Here is a 19,590-nt window from a genome sequence, read left to right as displayed (position 1 = left end):
TCTGCAGAAACATTTGCCAACATTTTCTCCTGGCGACTGGGCTGTGACAATCTGGGGTGATGCAACAGTCATGGATGATGAAACATAATATTGATGCTAATTGATGTGGTTTGGATGAAAAGCACTGTCACTGCAACACAGTGCAAGGCTCTCGGATACCGGAGGAGTATTAACAGCTGGGCATGTTCTCAAAGGAAAAGTGTTGCATTAAGCCATGATGGCCACAATGTCATGTGACTAGTTTAAGGCAGGGCAGCAGCTATGACATTACGGTCATGTCCTTGGAATCTGGGGCATTTTAGTGACCTGAGGTGCATTTAAAAGCAGGAGTTTTATAGAAATAACTTTGTCAAATTCACGAAAACGGTCACTATATTCACACAGAAGCATATAAGACAGATGATCTGTGAAAAAACAATCCTGTTCCTCTGCCTCCTTGTGGTGCCTCGAACGGCATTTGCAAAAAACAACCAATCAGAGCCACCGAGTGTCAATCATGTCAATCAGACAGATGAAATTAGCTACTAGCAGCTGAACACAATGGAGCATTTAGCTGCTAAAGAGGAGTTGGTAGAGACCAAAAACAAAGCTAAAAGGAGAGTGAATATTGGACGGACCTTTGCCAGTTGGGGTTTAGAATAAATGTTAAAAATATGAAAACTATCACTGAGGTTATCACCAAATGACATGACATGGTGGGATGGCAGTATTTCGCAGATAGCTTCATTTATCTAATATTTTCATTTCATTTTTTACCATTTGTATGCCAAGGTAAAAAAAAGTAAATTAGAAGTTTTATTGAGTATTCTCTGCAAGAATTTGATTCCTGCAATGTGCAGAAGGTTGTTGGGAAACAACATTTGGACATCACATGTGGGGAAACCTTGAGAGGAATTTTGATAAATGAATATCCAACAATCTGTGAGCTCTTATTTTTGGTGCAATCAATTTCGTCTTTGTGTTTCATTTAGCAAGTGACAATAAGCAGACATAAAAAACAGAGTCCTGGTGAGGAGGCAGGGGGAGAAGGTAATTTTGATTTTAATTTAATCCAAGGGCAATGACAATTAATCAAAAGAACAAAATAGAATTAATTTGATTAATAATAATAACAATTTGATTTGAAGTGACCATATTTTTTTGGCAGTGTGTGGGAGACTACATTTTTTATCATATCATATTGTATTTTTTTATTCCAGAGTATAAAACTTGTGTCATGCCACCGAAAAAGGCAAAGATCGAGTTTAGAGATTCTCTCTGTGTAGCAGGATGACGAGTCGGATACTGGCAGCCATGCTAGCACTAGCTCGCCAGGAATTAGCCCGACCCGACACCTAGAAAAGACAGGTGACTAATATATTCTAAATGTGGATGTTATGCAAAAACTTTACTTGATGAGAAGGGATTTTGCCACAACAACTGGTAAGGTTCTGGATGCAACCCGTGATGCTAAGAGGGATGTGCGTGACTTCTCTAATGGCATGGATGAGGCGGAGCAGCGTATAAGCAACGTGGAAGACACTGTTAACTCGGAGAAAGGCAAGACTGAAGCGCCTGCTTAACCAGTTATTCTCCTTACACACAAACTTGACGAGCTTGACATTTGTTTTGCTACAGTTCAGTTTACTGCGCTGCACACTGCCCCAGTCTAGTGGGAGATAACGTTAGCTAGCAGTGCTGCTCATTTAGCGTTTACAGCTAGTAGTTTACCACCATCCTAACCCAACAGTGTTGCTATGGGAAGATGGTGGCCACCCTCCAGTCTCCCCCCAGGTTGCCCCAGTGAGTAAGCGATTTTGAGCTGCAGCCACCCTTTAGCATTTTAACTATTATCAATATTAGCTTTGTTAGCACTGTTAGCAGTGTCGGCACGGCTAGTGGTGCTAACATGGTTAACAATGTTAAAGGGATTTTTGCCTCAAAATGAAGGCGCTTACTCGACGAGCCTACCTGGGGGAGACCAGAGGGTGGCCACCATGTTTACGTTAACAGTGGCAAATGAGCAGCGCTGCTAGCTAACGTTAGCACCCACCTTGCCCGGGTCGTATGATTGTAGAGTGGCCAAGACTGTGGAGACCGAAAGGTGGGCAGTGGGCACCATGTTTCCACATGTTAACGCAGCTAGCAAAGCTAACAGAAAATAAAATGAAAGACATTTACATCACAAAACATTAAAACTTCACCACCTCATAATGGATAGTGCTTTCAAATATGGCGCTAAAGCTCAATGTATCAATGGAGTGCCAGACTAAAAGGAAAGCTCCCCCTCCCCCCTTTAAAATTAACCAGTTAGTCACTGCTACCACAAGCAAAATTAACCGAGACTGACATCTCTATGATGTACGATCCATCAATAAAATCCCATCTGCCTCTCTCCACAGATTTACAGTCTTCATCATGGACCCAAAATCTACCAACAACTGTTGCTTTGTTTCCTTCAATATCAGTTATTATCAGCGCAAAATCACAAACCACATAATGACATCCATACAGTGGAACATTAAAACAGATTAAGCAGATGAAAATAAATAACGAATATCTTGTGCGTGTGTAAAATTCTACCACAAAATATTTCTTTCATGTGTTCTGCTTCGACTGACAGCCTCGCGTGAACGCTGGCACACTGAGCAGTAAAAAGTGAATGAGACAGAGACGGGATGAAGAGGATGGCATGGGTGTAGAGTTACACCCAGCCTGCTGCCATTAGGGAGGTGGGAAAGGGAGAGGAGGCTGTGCATCAAGTGTGTGTATGTGTGTGTCCATTTGTCTGAGCGCGCTTTACCTCTACCTGTGTGTGAGCATCTGCGAGAGGGGGAAAGGAGTGTGTGTGTCTTTCACTGGCTGTGCGTTCAACTGAAAACAAGTCTGCATGCACATGAAAGCATGGAAGGACAGCGTGTAGCCTTTAACATCGCCCACAATCCCCTGCAGCAAGGTCATGCAAACCGTCAATCGATAGAGATTGAATAAGAGCACGGATCGAGGTGAACAAAAAAAGCAATAAAGCTGGGGTTGATTTGAACCGTGCCGCCTCACACTGCTGCCGCCGCCGCCAACATTTCAGCTGCATTTCCTCATTAACAGAAGGTTTGCTTTCAGTCAAACCATGCCCATTAAGGTGCCCTTAAACCATCAGTTTACAGACATTAAAGCTCCCGCCACAGGTAGCCACCCCTCTGCATGACACCTCAAGGTAGTAAAAGCCTCGCCTGCACACCAGACATATTAGCCAGTGGAGTGTATTTGCATGACTATTAAGTCACACTCTTTAATGCAAAATTTCCGCTTCTGCATAATGCATCCCACTTCTGCCACAACTTCAGCGACCGATGCAAATATTGTCATGTTGGTGGCAAATATTAACCAGAGAGGATCACAGCTCTGCCTGCGGCGATTAGCCTTCTAGCATCAAATTAAGCCACCTGCATGTGCCCTTTTCATTCATTCATTCATCTCCAGCATGACAAGTGTGTGAGCGTGTGTGTGCGGATGGATGACAGAGGCTATTCATGCTCTCCCCCTGCTTGCATCTCTATAATAGCCGGTGATAATATTGTTTATAGGAGGGGCAGCTGTTCCCCCTATGACAGCTCCTCTTTTTACTGTTATTAACCACACACACAAACACACACACACACACACACACACACACAGTGAGGCCGCCTGACTGCAGCGTCTTTACATCTCCTCCTCATTCTCTGAAATGATAATTGGGGAGAATCCTTGGCTATTGTCTCAAGTGCATTACATCATGCCAGCCTCTCAGTCTGCATCCCGCCCCCCTTTAACTCTCTCCTCTGTCTCTCCACTGTGACAGCCGGCTGTGTTTCTCTCCCCTGCAGAGAGCCTCGCAATGTCAACCACACACACCGAACGTATAGCTCATATACACCGCGTATCCATCCTCCACCCCCCCCCTCCCCTCCCCTCCCCTCCCTCTCCATCAGCACCCAGAGTTGAGGATGTGAAGAGGGCACCGCGGAAAATCACCTTGAGCCTGCAGGAGCGGGGCAATGTAGGTCACCGCAACACCGGCGGCAACAGTGTGTGTGCATACTCACATTTTAGTCCTTCTACTATGAGTGCAGGCTCTGGCAGCGGATCAATGACAACTGCAGTCTCTGCGAGCTATACCATCAAGCGAGCGGACAATCCTAGGAGGCTTCTTCAGTGCAAACAAGCAGCGACGCCGAGGATCCGATCGGGAAGGTGCGGCTGCTCCCCGCCGCTGGCATTGTCCAAAAGCAAAAGAGCAGGAATAATCGCCAAATTAGCCGCGTCGGGTAATGACATTTGATTTCCGGGGCTGTACACACACCGGCGGAGAAATTATGGCATGTTACAAATTCTGCTGTGATAAGCGGAGCTGGAAAAGACCATTGTCGGAGCTGGCGGAGGGGAGGCGTGTGGAGTCTTAAAGTTGCAGCTGTGCAATTCTTCCCCCCTCTGTGTGTGTGTGTGTGTGTGTGTGTGTGTGTGTAGACCTCTCATAATAATAATAATAATGCAAATAATAAAATAATATTATCATAACGTATATTTTCTAATATTTATCCCAATTTAGTAATTTATTCTATAATATATATATTTTTTTTAAAAATACAACAGTGACTGTGTCCTCCTGAGACCTCAGCTTCCGTTTGGTATACATCTTTAATGTCTCCATCAGTAAGACCTGAGAAATATGAAAAACTAAACACTGTCTTTGAACAGGAAGTAGTTTTGGACAAACAAAAAAAAGTCCTCATATGGGGACGATGGGTTTAACTTAACAGTCACAAGTGTGTTATGAAGTAGGCTATACAACTGATACCCTGAATATTGTTAGGCAAAAACTAAATTACAAATAATGCAACAAATCTAAAAGTCATGTGATTTTTTTCATTTAAACGCTGCATGAATTTTCAACACATTTTCACTCTGACCTCGTCACATATCGACGTTTGGTCATGGATTTTCCACGTCCACATACGACGTGAAAGGTACCCTAGGCAACAAAAACACCTGGTTGGGTTTAGGCAACAAAAACACCTGGCTGGGTTTAGGTAACAAAAACACCTGGTTGGCTTTAAGCAACAAAAACACCTGGTTGGCTTTAGGCAACAAAACACCTGGTTGGGTTTAGGCAACAAAAACACCTGGTTGGCTTTAGGCAACAAAAACACCTGGTTGGGTTTAGCCAACAAAAACACCTGGTTGGGTTTAGGCAACAAAACACCTGGTTGGGTTTAGGCAACAAAAACACCTGGTTGGCTTTAGGCAACAAAAACACCTGGTTGGGTTTAAGCAACAAAAATACCTGGTTGGGTTTAAGCAACAAAAACACCTGGTTGGCTTTAGGCAAAAAAAAGTATGTGGTTGGCTTTAGGAAAAGAGAACAGGGTTTGGCTTTAGAAAACTTACAGGATGTGACCATCGCTGTCTCGGGTGAAATGTTTGTTGTTTTTCCAGTGGCTTTTCAGCCCCCAGTTGTGGATGTGTTTTTAGCAATCCGTCAAAGTGTTTCCAGAGGGGACAGTTACATGAAAAGCGGTTGTTTTTCACCTGCTTTTCCAGCGGGGATTGTGCAAACAGAACCATGTATTTTCAGCCACAACATCTTTTCCAAACCATAACCAAGTGGTTTTGTGCCTAAACTTAACCACACATTAACCATAGTGTTGTTGAAGCCACCTTTAGAACCACCAGAGCTTCCCGTGCCTAACAGCTGTGCTACCAACACTGAGCTGTCACCTTGCAATAGACATCAAGCACATGTAGCATCAAGAAATAAAGCTGTTTTTGTTTTCCTTTGTATGACGTAAGAAAAGTTGTGACTCTCCTGCAGTTAAAGCGAGAGATGATTACTCACCTCACACATATTTTCATTCATATTGAGCATTTACACCGCAGCTCTGATTCACTGCATCTACTTCATCTCCTACTTTCTAATTAGACTGCTTTGGCCCATAGGCAATAAAACACTGAAATGTCAGTGAGTCTGTATTTAATGTTGTCCTTAAAAATCTTCCCTGGAAGTTTGTTTAGATTTCTTGTAATTGAAAACATACAAGTCAGTTTGAATGTGCAGAATCTATAATACATATTTTAAACATTGTAATAAACTAAGGAACAAACACTGACATCTTACGATTCTTTTTATATTAAATGAAGTTAAATATTACATTATTTAGTTGCTCTAATGGTCACTTTTACAACATGAATGTTTGTTGCAGCAATCGACCCACAGTGAAATATCACCGTATAACTCTGCAGGAGTGTGATCACTGTAAGAATAACACCCTTTTTCTGCTCATCAAATATTAAAGAACTTGAGTAAGTTGTGTCTGGGTGTCACTGAGCTCGGTATTATTTCGATTTATAAGACTCGAGTTTTCTCAAAGAAAGGCATAAATGTTTTAGAGCAGCCTGTCTGCTCCGGGAAGTTAAGTGAATAAATGATTGGGTTCTTATTTCAGAAGTGCAACAGGAAGTGGGCATATTTTAAAAAAGATACAGTTTATCAAGTACAAGTTGGACAAAATTTGTTTTTATCTCTGTTTTACTGCATGTTCCAAGCGCCAGAAAAAAAATGTTGGCATTGCACCTTTCTGCAAAATGCGGATGTGTTACATTTGCACGTTATTATGTAGCAGACTTGTTATAGCAACACTGTGGTTAATGTGTGGTAAAGTTGAGACACAAAACCACTTGGTTATGGGTCAGAAAATACTATGTTTTGGCTTACAATACACCGTTCTGGGGGCACAATCCCCGCTGGAAAAGCAGCAATATATAAGGAAAAAAACCTGCATGGTACCATCCCCGCTAGAAAACCTGACAGGTTCCTAAAAAAAACACACACACATTTGGGGCTGCAAATCCAAAGGAAAAACAGCAACAGGTCCTTAAAAAACACCCATATTTTAAAGCTAAAAATTGCTGCAGAAACAGTCATGGGTTACTGAAAAACACCCATGTTTTAAGGCTGAAAATCCACTGGAAAAACAGCAACAGGTCACTGGAAGACACCCACATTTTGAAGCTAAAAATCCACTGGAAAACAACCACTGGCCACTAAAAATTAACCTTGGTGTGAAGCTAAAAAAAGACGCTGGCAAAACAGCCACGGGTCACTGAAAAACATGCACATTTGGGGGCCAAAAATCTGCTGGAAAAACAGCAACGGGTCGTTAAAAAATACCTATATTTTAAGGCTGAAAAACTGCTGGAAAAACAGCCAGGGGTCACTAAAAAACAACCAAAATTGGAGGCTAAAAAAAAGCCGCTGGCAAAACGGCCATTGGTCACTAAAAAACACCCATATTTTAAAGCTAAATATTGCTGCAAAAACAGTCATGGGTTACTGAAAAACACCCATGTTTTAAGGCTAAAAATCCGGTGGAAAAACAGCAACAGGTCACTGGAAAACACCCTCATTTTGAAGCTAAAAATCCACTGAAAAACAGCCACATTTGGGGGCCCAAAATCTGCTGGAAAAACAGCAAGGGTCCTTAAAAAAGACCTATATTTTAAGGCTGAAAAGCTGCTGGATAAACAGCCACGGGTCACTAAAAAACAACCACAATTGAAGGCTAAAAAAAGCCGCTGGCAAAACAGCCATTGGTCACTAAAAAACGCCCACATTTTAAAGCTAAAAAATGCTGCAAAAACAGTCATGGGTTACTGAAAAACACCCATGTTTTAAGGCTAAAAATCCGCTGGAAAAACAGCAACAGGTCACTGGAAGACACCCTCATTTTGAAGCTAAAAATCCACTGGAAAACAGCCACTGGTCACTAAAAATTAACCTTGGTTTGAAACTTAAAAAGCCGCTGGCAAAGCAGCCACGGGTCACTGAGAAACATCCACGTTTGGGGGCCAAAAATCCGCTGGAAAAACAGGAATGACTCACTAAAAAACACCCGGTTTGTTGGTCATGAACAGTGGTCTGCACCTTGGGCGGACACACATCCCCTCCACCTCCCGATCACAAAGTCAGCCTATATACTACATCACTTTAGAAACATTAATAAGTAACATATGAAACATGGAAATGTAACGTGTTCATGGTTTGTAGAAACATACAATGCCTACACTTGTACTCTGGCGACTGGGTTATCTCTCTGACATTTTGAAATTCCAGATTCATCTGTCTTGATGTGTCTGTTTTTCTCCAGGCTGCAAGCTAAAATTCCCAACAAAGACCAAACAAGAACTTATTTCATTCAGTTTCATATCACTGTAAACTGAATATTCTTGTGTTTTGGACTTTTGGTCAGACAAAACAAGCAACTTGAAAACATCACTCCGTGCTTACAGATAGGGCATTTGTCACTATTTCATCACATTTCAATTCAAATTTTTATTACATATTTTGCGATCATTGAAGCTTGATTAAAAGACCCAATGTCTCTCTTTCATCTGCCTCTGAGCACCTCTGTCTGTCCCCCTGTCCTCCGTCTGTCTCGGCTGCAGCACTGAGGGCTCGTGACAAACTGTTGCCTGTAAACTGACCAGCGATTGATGTCACTGTCCATGGTGCTGAATGCTGTATGCTTTGTGTATGTGCTGCACTGCAGCTCACTGAGGAAGGTGTGTTGAAAATATTAACATTACACCAGTGCAGCCAGCTGTTTTGTGCCGCAACACAGGAACATTACATTTGTTTATTTTAATCATATCATTAAAGATTTGTGGACTACTGTCGCAGGAATCTACTCCCCCCCCTTCTTCCACTCTGTTGGATGTATGTTCCTGCTGCCTGCCATCGGCTGAGATACTTAATTAACACACATTATGCACTAGTTTGGTGTTTCCTGTTTCATTCCTCTCTTTAGCAGGGACTGAATCCCACCTGGGAACAAGCTCTCAGATGCCTCTTCTCTGTGTTGCAGTCCCAGCTCAGTTCCCCCCTGTTCTTTTCCTCTTGTCTGATAAATTACCAAAACAAACGCGGTGCTAAGTGGTGAAGTGGAGTGCTGGCTCTCCTCTCAAGTGAGAAAATACTCTGCTAGCGGGCTATAAAGTCTGTTTGAAGACACTGGGTCGGCACTGACACGCCCAGAACTTGACGCTAAGGGCAGTGGGACCGCTGACATTTTCCAGGATGACACAGTGAATGGTGACTAATTCTGGTGGGTTTTTTTAAACAGATTTGGTTTCTTTTATGTAAGGATTAATGAAAGACACAAAGGATGGGCTGGTGTAAAAATATCCAACTGGTTTGATGTTAAGCCAAACACTTGACCAAACCGTTACACTGAATTTAACCACTAAGTGTCTAGGTTTTTTTTTTAGGTTTTTGGAAAAAAGGAGGCATCGTATAGATCAGTGGTCTCCAACTGGTGGGTTGCAGTTCAACAGTAGGTCATTACATTTGTAAAAAACACACTATATTTTTTAATTACAGTGATATTCCAACACAGAGCTTTTATTTTGAAGTGCTGTTTCCTGCGGTAGATTGAGTGACTAACGGAAAGCTTCTTGACAGAGACAGCAAACTAGCATGAAGACATGCTGGGAAGACCAGTTGGGAACCACTGGTATAGATAATTCCTCATTTCTACTTTATGAATCAGCCGGTCCTCGTCCACTGCAATGCTTTCAACGTAAAAGAAACGGGGCATCCAACAGAAGTTCACCTCAAAACAGTGCGCCCCATCGCTTGCGGCCAGTTAGCACACCTCTTTTGTCGGCTTCAAAACCAAATGTTTCCATACTGGTTCAGTTTTAGTTTTCTTGAGAGAATGACTCTCCCATGTCTCGTCTCGTCTCGTCTCGTCACCCCCAAAAAACACATGGACTGTCTGGTAAACAAACACAACCGCCTTTACTGAAATTGGATCTCCTTCATGTTGCTGGCCTCAGCTAATGGCCTGTCAGACACTGGTGGCTCCGCTGGTCTGGTTAATTGCAAACATATTATGTTCATCACGTTGTCATATTGCTCATAACTAATGCAATAAAAGTTGGATTTAGCGCAGTGACGCCATCAGCACAGATTGCTGACGTAGGCTCCTTTTTATTTGCCAGGACACAGGATGTATGTTTTGGTTAATGTTGCCCAACACCCAGTCACAGGTAACTAATCGATTAATACACGTGAAATACAAGAGGCCTTTCCTTGTAGTTCGGTGCTTCATTGACTCTGTGAGCTTTAGCGCAACATTTTCAAGTGCTATCCATTTAGAGGTGGTGAAATGTTAATGTTTTGTGGTGTAAAAGCCTTTTATTTTCTTTTTGGTTGGCTTAGATGACAGACAACCAGCTAGCCACGTTAACATGCAGAAGCATAGTGCCCACTGCCCACCCTCCAGTCTCAACTGGGTTGCTAAAATTAGCCTTGGCTGCTTTGCTGCGCACCACCTTCGTCAGGTGGGAGCTAAGCTAGTCTGAGTGGGCGGAAGTTCGCTGCATAGATCAGCCTCTCATTGGGCGGAACGAGCCAACCGCTTAAGTCCCGCCCTACCAACCGTTTTCAATACGTCCTTTACTAACTTTTGCGGTGTTTGATCTTGCGGGGATGTAGCCATTTTTCTGCCATGGTTTGCGTCCTGTAGGCGATATTTTTGTGGGCGTGTTACACCAAAACCTGTTTCCCCCCGGCAATTTTTTTGCAAGCGCACCGTTGCTGTGGCACCGCCCAGAACGACTGTGATTGGTTGAAAGAAATACAAGCAGCCGGGGCGTTTTTTTTCTCCAATCTTAAAGTGAGAGTCGGCGCAGCCAGACCTTTCTTTTCTTGAGAAAGGTCTGCGAGACTAGAGCTAAGTTAGCTAACCGCGCTACTTATTTGTAATGACTGCTGGTAACACCGTCCTGGTGGTGGGAAAACCCCTTTAGCATTGTAACCTATGTTAGCACCTCTAGCCATGCTGACACTGCTAACGATGCTAACAGAGATAACAGTGATGCTAAAGGGGGATTGCTACTCAACATTGAGTCGCTTCCTACTGAGACCACCTGGGGGGACACCGGAGGGTGGGCACAATGTTTTTACAGCAATGTTGTTGGGTCGGGACAGCATTACCAGCAGTGATTGCCGAATGCCGAGCTGGTGCACAGTGCTGAGCAGCCAAAGCTAGCTCACCAGCTACCAGCTAGCTGTTTGTCTGTCTCCCCCCATATTCGGGTGGTGCGCAGAGCAGTAAACTGAAGAGTAGCAGAGCTGACATGTAGATCAACATTCATAATCGGTCAAAAATACCCTCTAGCAGTTGACTGGTTGACATCCTAAGCCAGAACATGTCATAATGCCAGTTCAGCCACTTCATAAAATCAAACTGGTTTAGGCTCATACACCGGACTGGACCAACAAAACGCCCTGATTTTTCCTCATGAATATGACAGTGACAATAACCTCATTTTAATTGCCTGTTTATAATGCAGCTGGGTGCTCCTTTACCATCCCACCCACTATACCGACCTACAGTGTGCCTGCTCTGCTACTACAGTGTCATATCGCTCCTGACGTTCCATATTAATTTCCCTGGAGGAGTCAGTATGAGCCTTTGCATATGAATGGCTGTAACGCAGCCAGGTGATGAAAGCCCACTCATATCTGAACGCCTCGAGGCTAAAAAGTCACTCATATTGACTGGTTTGTCTCAGAGACAGCCGAACCGGCAAAGCTTGAATGTGGGTTTGTACAGTGGATACTTTTGACTGCTCCATCAGTGGAAATTATTCTAAAACGGGTGCCAGTTAAAAGGCAATGATCAAAGCGATAAAGGAATCAAGAGGAAGCTATAAAAAGACACCTATAAAAAGAAAAAGAGACCTGTGACGCTGCTCAAACCCAATCCTCCTCCTCCTCGCAGCTCGACACGCTAAATGTGTGAATGTCATTACAGCGAGTCACCCTCCCCCCTTTCGTCATGCAAATGGCCCTCTTTTCATGCGCGGGGTTAGCGCATGCAAATCTCACATCAAAATCTCAATGATCTCAAAAGGCTAAGCGGTTGAGCTCCTCACGGCCAATTAAAAAGACACACACACTCACTCACCGGGCTACAGAAATGCTGATGCAAGTGTTTGCCCAGGATGATGGAGGGACTTTGCGTGGCGGCTAATATTAATGAATAAATGTTAATGTAAACAGCCGTCCATATGATGTGACAGCTGAGAAAATGCTCCTGTGAACTCGAGGGAGAGCTGCCTGGCAGGACGCCACCGCCTCTCCAGGTTGTTTCACAGAAGATCAAAGAAAATGTGTATTATCATGGCTGACATTTTCCACATCTGTTAACATGCTTTTGGCAGGCAGCCCTGTTTGAAAGTCCGTCATCTCAGCCTCCGTTCCTCCTGCCCTGCGGAGGATAAAAAAAAAAAAGCCTCCTACCCCAAAAAACACACATGGACATATATCAGCCCCAGCCTGCACAGAGACAGAGCTGCCAGAGGCCTGCTATCTGTATGACTTTCTTGAACCTGTGTTTTTAAGGCCTGGCTGGAATCATAAATGAAACAGGCTGCCAACCTCTCGCCGCTTGATACAGCGATAACAGAGATGAGCTCGGGCCGAGGTGAGAGAAGCATTAGAGAGACAGAACTGAGAGGGATTACAGGTGTCTGGACTCCTGTAAATCTTTTTATCTGTCGGGCCCACCCCCTGAGAAAGCAATGTTATTGCACCTTAACACACGTCTCCTCCGTCTGTCAGCGTGAAACACACAAGTCATATCCTCACGTTAAACAGTGTTAATGGTCTATTTTAAAGCTCTGGGACAGTGAGGTTCAGGGCTGAATTGGAAACACCTCTTAACTGGTTAAAGTGCTTCTTATTACCTCTGTCAAGGAGGTTATGTTTTCAGTTTGGCTTGTTTGTTTGTCTGTAGGATTACAGTAAAACTACTGGCCAGATTTCCATGAAACTTGGTGGAGGGGAGCATCATGAGCCAAGTAGGGTTAGGGTTAGGGTTAATGATTTTTTTACTGCCATTAACAGCAGTAACAAAGTAATATGACACATTATGAACAGGATTTCAGTAATATTATTACATTTACAATGTCATGTAACATGTTACCACCCGAAATTGACTCCACTTCTGACCACCAGAAAAAACCTCCCCCAATGGTTGTTGTGTGTTGTCATGTCATTATACGCTACATTATAGAGGGATGCCAGTGACTGTGTGTGTTATTATGTCCAGTGTGTTTCTGTTCAGACACCTACACAGTATCCTGTTCCGCATTTTGCGTCCTAAAGTTGCTTGAAAGCAGCGTGGATAAGTAACTGGCCTCCTGATTGTTTTTTCCTTATCCTGGTGATCGGCACATCTGGGTGATGTTTCCATTCACATCCCGGACAATTGCAGAGCAACGTCGGCACACTGTCCCGTTCTGATAACGCTCTCTACACCGGCAACCGGCAGGTGGATCTAAACCTATATGACTGGACCATGAGAGAATTTAATTTGAAAGGACAGACACAGGAAGTGTCCACGCTCAGCAGTCAGACAGGAGTCAGGTTAATTTCCAGGGCTGGTACCTGCGGTTATTCCACAGGCTAGTTAATAACATGTCGGGCAGGAAATCCTAAGTGTGGGATCATTTTGAGAAGGTGAAGGACGAACCCAAGGTGATATGTAAACTCATCTTCATTGGTCGACTACAAACATGACGTATCATCTGAAACATGGAAGTAGCTACATGCCCATTAGCCCACAGCGTCATTAACAGGCGGCTCGCTCAGTGTGTGACGTGCACTTGTAGATAAAATATAGGCCTATATTAATGAAGGTTCATTAGTACGGTTTTGTATTTCTCTGTAATGTAGCACAGTGTTAACAATGTTACTGATACTATTCTTTCTCACACCTTCAACTCAAACCACCAAAATATATCATTTAATAATTAAATTAATACCGTAAACATGCAGTCGGCTAATGGCCCTAAATGATGACTACTGGTCGTAGAGGAAAATTCTTACTCAGGGACAGCCCTAACAACTATCTACCCCGTGACTCACAAAGTACTCATCTGTGCTGCGTTCATGAACCCACAAAAACATCTGAATTTAGAGAGGCGACACAGAATGACACACAGGGACACGCGCATTTTAAGAAAAAAAATGATAAAGTTTTTTTATTATCTGGAATTTAGTATGTGGAATATTTGGAAAAATGTTGATAGATTAAAAATAAAAGTTACTTCCTGTTGCAAAATGACTTCTCTTTAAGTCTGTTAATCTGACAAATGTACTGTAACATCTGACATCGCCATATTTCCTCACAGCCTCCAATGATTCATGCCGCATTCAGACCTGACCTGTGCTCTCTGCTGTATAACACCTCGTGCCATAACAATTATTACACCACGACCATATGCTCCCTGTTTCTTGACAGGTTATGGTATTCATCTCATTAGCATTCGCCGTTTATCTAAATGGGAGAGAGCGAAGTTACGGCCATGTTCACATTTCCATTTACTACCCTCATGAGTGGCCTTTGATGTTTTATGACAAACACTCTTCGTGCTGGGGACAATATAGGAAAATGTGTCTCACAGGGACGTTAACCTGTTGGAATAAAGAGAGGACAGGCTGGGTGGGGGAGTATCTGAGGATAAATGGGCTGCTGATGAAGCAGGTGAAGTCTCAGCGAGGCTGTATAGGTGCAGCTTGTATCTGTGCGTGAGTGGAGGTTTGTTTCTGCATGGGCAAGGATGAGTGAAGGTCAAGTGTTTGAGTCACTGAAATAATATGTGAAAGAAGAAAGTGGAGAGAGCAGGGAAGGAAGAATGAAAGTAAAGAAACTTCACAGGGAGAAAGGAAATGAGAGGGAGAGCTGGCAGTCAGAGTTAACTAAAGCTTCAGTATTAGACGAGGCCTGTTTGTAGAGCTCAAACATTTAACACAACCCTAACAGACGTAACCATTCTCCTTCAACCAACCTGTGCATTTCATTCATTTATCCACCTCTAAAAACCTCTCTGCACCCCTCTCGACCCCGACACTGACGGATCTTTGTCCTCATCCACAAGCCTATATTCAGATGAAAATTGTCACATCTCAGGACTAATGTGTGTATTCAAAGAGGAAAGAGTTTTTGCTCCAAGACACAGCGTGAGCATGAGTGTGAATGTGTGTTTGTAAAATAAGAAACCACCTGATCTGGTGAAGCAATGGATGAATCACTACTATTCATAAATGACCTTATTAAAGCTGCATAGCGAAATCTAAAACAGCTTTTATTTGGCTGAACGTCAGCGTGTTAACGTGCTCACAGTCAAAAATATAAAGTCTAGCTGCAGCTGATGGAAATGTTTTTAATTTGTCAAGTACAGCCAGTAATAGAGGACAGTGATGCAAGGTACACACACATTTACACTCCCACCAGACACTTAGAAGACAGAAATTAAAGGAACACTCCACCCCCCCCAAATGATCTTTTGTGTATCACTAGTCACCCCGTGTTGTGTAGAGTGTGTAAAGAAAACTTTGTTTTTCTCACATGCTACCATGGTGAACGAAGAATCCAAAAACAGAAAAATCTTGATGAATTGAAGACATAGGGGTCCATGTTCAAAAACAGCAAAACTACAGCAATCTGCTTTCAAACTCTCACACAACTCGTGAAGTGGAAACCAAGTCTCATTTATCCAGTTGTATGCTCAGTACTTATCTATTCTCTCTTCACAGCCAGACTCCATTGACAAAAAACAGCCAGTTTAAAACAGCTAAACATGGAAGCAGCTGGTCTACCACTTCCTTGATCCGTATTTTGTTTGTGGTATTGTGTGACTTTGGTGAATCTGAACTAACCCTCTGAAACACCAGAGTCACACAAACTACAAACTAACCGACTGATCGAGGCAGCAGTAGCTCCCGAGTTCAGTGAGGTAAAATTATTAGTTTTGTCAATGGAGTCTGGCTTTGAAGAGAGCATAGATAACTTTCTCTTTCCTTTCAGATTCCTGTCAGAAAGGGCTGTCTGTTTGCCAAGTACTGAGGGTGTAATCTCTCAAGACAGATTCTGCAATTTACATTGTAGAATCTGTCGGCAGCCCTGTGTGAAAGACGACTAGAGAGGGGGGGAGGGCGGGGCTTTGAGTTTGAATGATGCTGCGCTTTAGATATTCACAACGGAGGGGGCGTGGCCGAGACGTGCAGGTGTCCCCAGGAAATGTGTGGGGCGTGGCCGAGACGTGCAGGTGTCCCCAGGAAATGTGTACCTACAGAAACAGCAAGCTCCGCGCCCATAGCAACCGCTCAACCCAAAACGCCGTCTCGTCAACGTGAAAAAATTTTTTTTTTTCCAGCGGAAGTCTTAGTTACAACATAATTGAGCTAACTGGAGTAGTTTCATGTCGTATCCGACAATGGGAGGCTTTTAACAGATGACGTCCTGATGTTAGCTTTGTTAGCTGTCCCTGTCAGCTGCAGCCACTGATGCTTTCTAGACATTGTGATTTCCCAAAACTGAATAAATACCACACATAGCAACACAAAACTGCTTTGCTAGCTCAATCATGTTGTAACTAAGATATGCGCTGGAAAAAATATTTTATTCACGGACCGTTTATTGAGTTATCACCTTATGTTTATACAGTCTATGGTTATTACAGACACCGCTAACGGCTAATGTTAACAGCTAACGGCTAGCTCAGCTAATCTACGATAACCATGTTATTAATTACAAAACGTGCACACAGAAATAGTAACATTTGTTCAACCATTGTGTTTATAGACTTAACAAACATCAGATTAGTCTACACGGTGATATAGTGACGTGAAAAATGTGATACATAGCTAAACTCTGCTGGTTTTCTAACCGAAGTATTTGTAAACAACAAGGCGATTCCCCGGGGGCACCGCCGGAAGTGAAGGGCGTGAGCGATCGCCGAGGCCCCTGCACTTCTGTTAGTCGAAAAACTCCGGAAGAAAAAAAAAAGAATTTTTTTTTTTTTTTTTACCGATGGATTTCCAGATTGCTGAGGGTGTGACTGGATAAATTTTTTTTTTTTTTTTACCGATGGATTTCCAGATTGCTGAGGGTGTGACTGGATAAATGAGGGTTGGATTGTACTGCACGATTTGTGTGAAAGTTTATAAATAGATGTTCTGATAAGCTGTTGTTAAATGCAGCCTCCTATGTCTTAAATTCATGGACAAAGACCATTAAGAGCTTTATAACCCAATAAAAGGATCTTAAAATCAATTCTGAAGCACGCAGGAAGTCACTGCAGAGACTTTAAAATTGGTGTAATGTGTGCTCTCTCTCTGGTCCTCGTCAGCACACGAGCCTACGCTTCAAAACCCTCCATAAACTCAATACACACACCGTGAGAGTGGCAGCAACCACAAGCTGCAAAGGCGGAAAAATTCTTGCCGCACTCCACCTATGTGAAGTTTCGTGGCTGGGTCTCATGTATGTCACCTGTCAGCCTACAACTTGATTTCTTCAGTGGTCAATCCCCCAAAACAAAAGTTGCGTATTTTGAACATTAATGTACAGTGTGCTTTGTTAAGTTCTGGAAACCAACTTTAAAAGATGTAGGAAAAAGTTTAATATCTTCAACAACCTTTCACTGGCTCTTAGTGCCTCCAAAGGCCAATCTTACTGTAGAAAAACATTATACTATCTGTTTGAAGGCTCAATGAAAACGGAAGAAAGATACTTTTTCCTTGTTGAAACCTCGCTGGAGACTGTCCAAAACTTCACTGTGAACTCTTGAGCATCCCTTTAACCCTGCATGATTCTTTTTTCCTTCTGACATCTTCTTTATGTCTCTGTCTTTATGAGACGAAGGGGGAAATCCACCCAGTCTGACGGCATGGAAATGATAGCATCAGAAAATTCAGCTCAGACCTCGGCGAGGCCACGTGTCAGAGGTCGGCATCAGAGCTCCGAGGCCACACATGCTGCTCTCATCATACCTCGCACAGACAGAAAGACAAGCACGGCTGCTGTAGCCATTAAGTATTAATCGAGTGTGCTCCTCCGCAATTTGAAATCCAATTGACTTTTTGTAGCGGGGTGGCAGGGAGAGGGAGACGGAGGCAGCGCTGGCTGTTGGGAGAGATAGCTGCGCCTTGAACTGCAGCAGAGATCAGTGGAGCTCTGAGACGACAGCAACCCCTGGCGTGATGTAGTGTTCGCCGGGAGCAATTACAGTCTCATATGCCACCGCATTTCTGCTCAAACTCTTATCTATTTTTAATGCTGCTGGGCTTTTGACGTTGATACATCGTGTTGATGCGATGAAGTTACTGTTCATATCTACAGACACGCCACAGAAGATGCTGTGAACCATGCAGGGAGTGGCTGTATATCAGAAAAGGAGAGGGCTTTAAATAATCTTTCAAATGGAATAAAAAAGAGCAAACAAGAGTAAGATTCACATGCTGCTGCTGAATCTGTGGCCCTGTCGCCAACTCTGCCAGACAAGGTACCACAGGTGCATCAGTCCAAACAAAAGGTATCTTATTAAAACCATCTCTTTGACACTTCATTATAGAATACATTTTGGTATAATAGATTTCTGTAGAGCATCCTGATTTATTTTGAAAGGCATTAGCATAAATATGGAGTAAATAAAATTGGTAGCATGAAAATAGAAACATATTAAGAAGGTGGGCATTGTTCCAGATACTGTTTCCGATGATTCAGTGATTCGATTTGGAGAAGTCTGATTCGACTGCCAGTCTCGCCGTCGAATCATCGCAAAATGTGGTTATGAAACAAGACCGTACCATTCTGACTATATGGGGGTGCTCACTACTGCTGAACATCTTGATTTGACATAGACTGTATTTGTTTTCTAGTAGCCTATTTTGATACAAACATCAGCCTAATTTCTGTTAATAAAAAATTGAAAATGACGCGTGCGTTTAATCAGTAGGCATAATCATTACTACGCATGAATAAATCACCCAGTTGCTCGATCCAAATAAGCTGAGGTGAGTGAGTGCGCTGCAGGACCATCAGAGCAGCATCGAGGCCTTCGGTGATTTCAAGTTAAAGTTAAAGTCCCACTGATTGTCACACACCTGAGTGTGTGAAATTTGTTCTCTGCATTTGACCCATCCCCCGAGGGAGCGGTGAGCAGCAGCGGTGCTGCGCTCGGGAATCACGTGGTGATGATTTACGGTGGTGGAGCGCATAAACAAACACTTAGGAGCAGTAGTGGCGCCAGGATTATGATTGTGGGTGGGCCTCCAGAAAACTGGATGGGCCAGTTAAAATAAGCAAAAAACGGGTTTACCTTTATCTCCGTTTCAGCGCTTTTCTGCGGCATTGAGGACGACGACGCCGGTGCACTGGTGTGGCTCCCTTGTGTCGCTGTCCTCAGCTCAGTGCTGAAGTTTGGAGGAGGTATGTGCTCTCAAATCAAACTTTTTTGAAGGATTATTTGTTTACCTGAAGTGTCTTGAAACGAATTTCACCGCTGATTGTTTTGTTGATAGACTCTGATTTTTTATTTGGCTACTTTTTGTCCGACGATTGAGAGCGGAGACGCACGGTCCGTGTGGATGAACTTGTATGAACCTGAGTTGATTAATGAAGCAACTTGAAGTCAGAAAGAAGGAAAACTGTTTTACTTTTACTTTTATTATTATTATTATTATTATTATCTTATTATGCCAACTGAAGAATTAAATTTGTT

General features: G+C 43.1%; 1 protein-coding gene across 1 annotated transcript in view; it reads right to left on the bottom strand.

Moving 5' to 3' along the window:
- ppfia2 (PTPRF interacting protein alpha 2) overlaps nucleotides 1–4,461 on the bottom strand; it is a 281,112-nt gene extending 276,651 nt beyond the window's left edge. Inside the window, exon 1 of the mRNA XM_050036740.1 lies at nucleotides 4,062–4,461. The gene's annotated coding sequence lies outside the window, so the exon portion shown is untranslated. The remainder of the gene's footprint in view (nucleotides 1–4,061) is intronic.
- Between the last annotated feature and the right edge of the window lie 15,129 nt (nucleotides 4,462–19,590).

Source organism: Epinephelus moara, chromosome 23, assembly GCF_006386435.1.
Source record: "Epinephelus moara isolate mb chromosome 23, YSFRI_EMoa_1.0, whole genome shotgun sequence".
In the NCBI taxonomy this organism is placed as follows: domain Eukaryota; kingdom Metazoa; phylum Chordata; class Actinopteri; order Perciformes; family Serranidae; genus Epinephelus; species Epinephelus moara.
This window is presented reverse-complemented; position numbering and strand designations above follow the sequence as displayed.